The sequence below is a fragment of the Anser brachyrhynchus genome (assembly GCF_964034855.1).
Source record: "Anser brachyrhynchus genome assembly, chromosome: 1".
Classification (NCBI taxonomy): domain Eukaryota; kingdom Metazoa; phylum Chordata; class Aves; order Anseriformes; family Anatidae; genus Anser; species Anser brachyrhynchus.
This window is the reverse complement of record NC_137694.1, coordinates 40,872,671-40,878,670: the sequence shown is the minus strand read 5'-3', so window position 1 is coordinate 40,878,670 and position 6,000 is coordinate 40,872,671.

Below are 6,000 nucleotides of genomic sequence, written 5' to 3'. Positions count from 1 at the left end.
ATGGATGGAAACTCCAGAGGAAAGCTAATACCACCCACATACAGACTATCCACTCCCTTCCTTCCCAGTGATTCCCCAAAGGGAAAATCCAGCCTGCCCTCATCCCAGGGCTGCACAGTGAGAACCAAGACTGCAGGCCGTGGCTCATGACATGAATTAGCTCATAGAATTATAGAATCATAGAACACCCCGAGTTGGAAGGGACCCAAAGGGATCATGGAGTCCAACTCCTGGGTCCCCAGAGGACCCAAAAAATCAGACCTTATCGGCCAAATGCTGCTTGAACTCCAGCAGGCTCAGTGCCGTGACCACTGCCCTGGGGAGCCTGTCCCAGTGCCCGACCACCCTCTGGGTGCAGACCCTTTCCCTAACACCCAGCCTGACCCTCCCCTGTCCCAGCTCCATGCCGTTCCCTCGGGTCCTGTCGCTGTCCCCAGAGAGCAGAGCTCAGCGCCTGCCCCTCCGCTCCCCTCGTGAGGGAGCTGCAGGCCGCCATGAGGCCTCCCCTCAGCCTGCTCTGCTCTGGGCTGAACAAACCAAGGGACCTCAGCCGCTGCTCATACCTCTTCCTCTCTAGACCGCACACCATCTTTGTAGCCCTCCTTTGGCTGCTTTCTAATAATTTTATGTCCTTATACTGTGGCACCCAAACCGCACACAGTGCTGGAGGTGAGGCCGCCCAGCGCAGAGCAGAGCGGGACAATCCCTTCCCTCGCCCGGCTGGCAGTGCTGGGCCTGATGCACCCCAGGGTGCGGGTGGCCCTCCTGGCTGCCAGGGCACGCTGCTGGCTCGTGTTCAGCTTGCTGTCAACCACAACCCCCAGATCCCTTTCCATAGGGCTGCCCTCCAGCCTCTCACCCCCCAGTCTGTACATGTAGCCAGGGTTATGCCATCCCAGATGCAGAATCCAGCACTTTCTCTTGTTAAACTTCATGTAGTTGGTGATTGCCCAGACATCTAATTTGTCAAGTTCTATCTGCAAGGCCTCACCACCCTCTATGGAGTCAACAGCTCCACCCCATTTGGTATCATCCACAGACTTGCTCAAAAAACCTTCAGGTCCTACATCCAAATCATTCATGAAAACATTGGAGAGGACTGGTCCTAAAATGGAGCCTTGGGTATCCTCATTAGTGACAAGTCCCGACGTAGCCCCATTTACAGGAACACTTTGGACCTGACCTGTCAGCCAGTTGTTCACCCATCTTACTATCCTTTTATCTAACTGTATTCTGGTCATTTTGTCCAGAAGGATACTGTGAGAGACTGTGTGCTGCTCCTGGACATTTCTTGGTTTGTTATACTGCTGCATCATGGCAGGGGAAGAAGGAGCTCACTCCTTCTGACTGATTCAGAAGAGTCCTGACCTTGGGGCTTATTCCTGGAAAAGAAAAAAATTCAGTGGGAACTTCCGAACCCTGAAGTCCGCTCTGTGTCTGCCTACTCCCACCACTGGACATTGGTTTCATGATAAAAATACCAGACAACATTATGACGTATTAGGGAAAATCTGACTATGATATGCCACTTGCAGAACATCCACCATTAGCAGTCATTCTGCTATATTTAATAAAAAAAAAAATAAAAAACCATGAGCAAAATCTTGCTTTGCAAAAAGTCCTTAGTGCTGTAAGATTAACTCGTGTTTCCTGAAACTCTTTGCCCAGCTTGGGGAAAATTAATTCATGCCAGGATCTTGCAATAGATTGAACTGTGAAATTTTGCAAAGCTTCTCAGCACCTCAGATGTAGCACAGCTCCTGTCCCTCCCTGGCGCTAGGCTGCCTGGAGGCCACCACGTGGGTTATAAGACCTGGTTCCTTGGCTTGATCGGTAATGGCTGCTGGCTTTGGAGACCCAGATTGCTTGGTTTTGGCCAGTGATGTTGGTGAAGTTATTGCAGTAGCAGAGCTGAAGGGACATGCAGTTTACAGCACAGCTGTTAGCAACACAACCCAATCAAGGTCTGCAATGACCATCTCTACAGGGAGGGGATATTTCATTTCCTTTCTCACCATCTTTTTCCACCTCGTCAGGTGGCTTTGGCCACAGCTGTGCTTGGAAAATATAGGAAAATAGAGCTATGTGGTTAATCTGGATTGATATATTCCCTAGAGAAATCACCAATGAAAAATCTAGCCTCCTCAGCCCAAGCTATGTTAGTTAGCCCTCACCCAGCCCTGGCATATCCTGAGCCTGCAGAGACAACCTCTGTGTTTGCATTTCTGAGGCTCGTTTTGCTTCTGAGAAGTTCCCCCTACCTCAGTGAAGTCAATCCTGAAGTCATAGTCCCAAGCACTTTTGGTATTCCCCCTTTGGTTTTATCACTCCTTTCTCTTCCAGGAGCTCAGTTTAATCAGCAACCTAAAAGGAACTGCACTGGGGATTATCTCACTGACTAATCAACAGCAATCCACATGTCAGAGTCCTGACAGACAGACAGACAGGCAGACAGACAGACTCCCCTTCTGGGAACGGCCCCTGCTCTCGCACAGGCTGAGTGGCAGCTCTTCCCTTCCCAGTGAAGGCAGAGGCTGCCAGCACAACGCAGTCATCAGGCAGCGCTTCCAGCAGATAGGGTGCCGTGGGGAGGAAAATTAAATATTGCTTGCCTCTGCCTTTGCGCAGCTGCTGTTTTCTGGGATGTGTTGACTTAGGAAAGTCTTTCTTTGTGTAGTCCTCTTTCAGATGTTGCTTAAGTGCAAATATGGGCTGTTAGTTCAAATTTAGTAACAATCAGGATTGATGGAAAATCTCATACTAGGATGCGACAAAGAAATTCAATTACATACATACACTTGATTTCTATGCTAATAAGACTTACAGTAGTGCTAAAGAAACTGCATTCTTGACTACAGTGGCAGCTGGGTTTTGTCACTGAATACTGTGTTGGCAGCATACTAATGACTCATTTCTGACTGCCGACAGCTTATCGAGTGACTTTGTACAGTGATTTAAAGCCTGGTGCCAAGCTCGCAGGAGTCATTGCGCCCAGCCTGGGACCCGTTTGAAGTCGGCAGGAATTACACTGGGGTGTGCTATAGGGGCAGGTTTTGCTCTAGCAAACATTCCAGTTACCTTCGGCAAGCCTGGGATCAGGCAGATAGCCTGAATTTGTTTTCTCACTTGAGAAACAGGTGATACAAATTGACTACATTGGTGTTTGCAGTTGCATTGCAAACGGCACTTTTTCTTTTTTCCTAAGGAGGAAATTGGAAGTTGAGGGCAGTTAATTGGTTTTGTTAAGTTACAACCAGTCAGGTATGGCTGTAATTGACAGTAAACTTATCTTTCTCCCAAGAAAACAAGAGGAAGGTGAGCACAGTGTCCTACCCATCCTAGAATGGCCATTTCATGCAGCATCTGAGGGGCCTGTGGGCGAGGTACAGAGGTGGTGAGCCAGCAGCAGTCCTATTAGTACCTTCCTCCTGCTCACAGGGAGTCAGCAAATGTACCCGAACCCAGGACAAGGCACTCCAGTGCCTGCCATTCAGTGGGGCTCGTCCCTCTGACCCCTCCCTGGGGCAGAAGCCTGGTGACTTCTCTGTGCTCTGACCACGTGCAATTAATAACCGCAGTTATATTCCTTGTGCAGCTCTTCTAAGGGGAAGAAAAATCCAGACATAAATGCCTGTGAAGCGGTGGGCGGTGGGCTACTCATGTTCTCTTGCTGTTTGAAAAGGGATAGATAGATGGCTTGGATTTGGGGCCCCAAAGATTTAGAATCGGATGATAATGTTTTGTTTTGTTTTGTTGCACCATAACACGGATATGCTGTTTCTCAAGGACTCTACAAAAAACTCCAAAGTATGCTTATTTCCCGTGGGTATATATGTACACAGAAGTAATTTGTTCAGGACTTGGACTGAGATAATTTTCTTTTCCTTTTTTCTCATGGCACATTGCAGGCTTACTGCTAACTGTGGCATCCAGCTCTCACCTCCTGTAAATACGGCAGCCTGGTGGCTCCTAGACCTGAACTGATTCACAACAGTGGACAGCCCAGTTGGCTGGAGCCTCTGAAGCACACACACTGCCTCGTTATCAGGGTTTGGTCTGCATTAATTAGCTAGTGTGCTGGGTCTGGATCTCACCTGCGTGTTGCACGGTGAAGGTAAAGAGTGTTTTGCTGCAGGAGGTAGAGGCATGGTGGCACCAGGGATTCCCAAGGTGTCCGTGAAATAACACAAGGTTTTGAGGGTACAGGTGTGTTGTGAACGCTTCCTACTCTCTGGTGGGATCCGAGAAAGCTCTCGCTCAGCACCAGGAGCGAAGCCCTCCAGCACGGGGCGGTATCACCGGGTCCAGTGCAGATCAAAGCCGTGCCGGGAGCCTGGTCACCATCTGCTTCCGCCGGGTTGCGGCATCAGCTGCCCCGCAGACAGTGCCGGCACCGGCCCCCGGGCTGCTGGGGGCAAACGGGCCCTTTGTTTCCCAGAGCAAATAGCCTTATCTCGGGGAAACGACGCCTCACACAGCTATTCGAACCGACAGGAAGCCTGTGGTTTTGACTATGGTATTGAAATGAGCATTCTGGCTGTTTTTCCAGATGCTCAATACATTAATGAAATCCCTGAGTTGAATTTTTTTTGAAGAAATTTTCAGATTCACCCTGTTCCACTATATCTACATGCTTGTAATTATAGGCACTTACATTGCTATGTATATATATATACACATCCAATTATATTGTTTTATATATGTATATTCATATATGCACTTCTACTTATTCACACTTACAGATGGACGTGCAGTATTTATTCCCATACATTAAAGCTAGTCACATAGTAAATTCGTCAGTGCAGAACAGCCCTGCAGGTTCATAATTCACTACAACAAAGGAAACAAAGGGGAAGGGAGAAGGTAAAAGGAAGACAAAAAAAAAAAAAAAAAGGAATGTCTGCGTGAAGTTTATTGTCCTTGAGAGAAGGAGCTGGAGCTGCAAGGGTTACTCAGGCAGGAGCAGGGCTTTGGCTCAGAGGAGATAACCAAGCTGAGACAGGCGGGAGCTGACTGGAGATGTCTGGGGGCGAGATGAGTACTGCGCTACGGCAAGGATAGTGCCGCCCGCGCAGAGGTACTGCACCTACCTACCCAAAGGGCATGTGCATCGCAGCCAGGCTGGCACGCCATCACGGACACGTTACCTGCACGTGCTGTGCCCTTGTCACCCTCGCCAAGACAGGCTGCTGCCCCTCGTCTCTGAACACCAGTGTGCCTCCTCAAAGGGCCCCAGGCAAGCAGGAAAAACATCTCGTGTGTTGGAGAGGGGGAATTTCCAAGGCATGTTTTTTTCTCCAAGCCACCCCTGCAGAACGGTGGCTTTGCACCTGCCCCAGCTCAGGGCACAGGCTAAAAGCTGCAGCTGGACCCACCAAAGTCAGGGTGAGGCAGGACAGAGGTATTGGTGATTTGTATAGCTTATAGAGCGCTGAGCACTGTCAAGTAAAACTAAACACAGAAAATGGAAGCAGAATCTCTATTAAAAAAAAAAAAAAGCTAGCAATTTTCTAGTGCATCATTTTGCATTTTGACTTCATTATATTTAAATCTAATTTTCCATTAACCTGAGTCAAAATTGTTGTGGGTCAACTACAGCCTCAGAAAGTAAGTTCTGGTCCCCATTTGCAGTATCCTTATATCTCAGTAGACTATGAAATGCCTTCTTTTCTGGTGTTTCTCTGCAGAAAGCCCTGCAGATGATTACAGTCCATCAGCCACTGCTCATCCTTCTCCAAAACCTCTGGAGATCAGTCACGTCACCTACACACCTGTATTCCTAAAAAAAAACACAGTGAAATCACAGCTTGTCAGTCTGACCATCAGTGTTTTAGGATGAGGTTGGTAATGTATTTACTCAATACTTCTGTTACGGACCTCTGCTGTAAATTGCTGATGACTGTGCCAAATACCCATCAGACACAAAATTTTTCTTACTGGGTGTCTGTCTGAAGCTGACTTTTTTATTTTTAATTTACTGCCAAAGTAGTGCTACAGTTC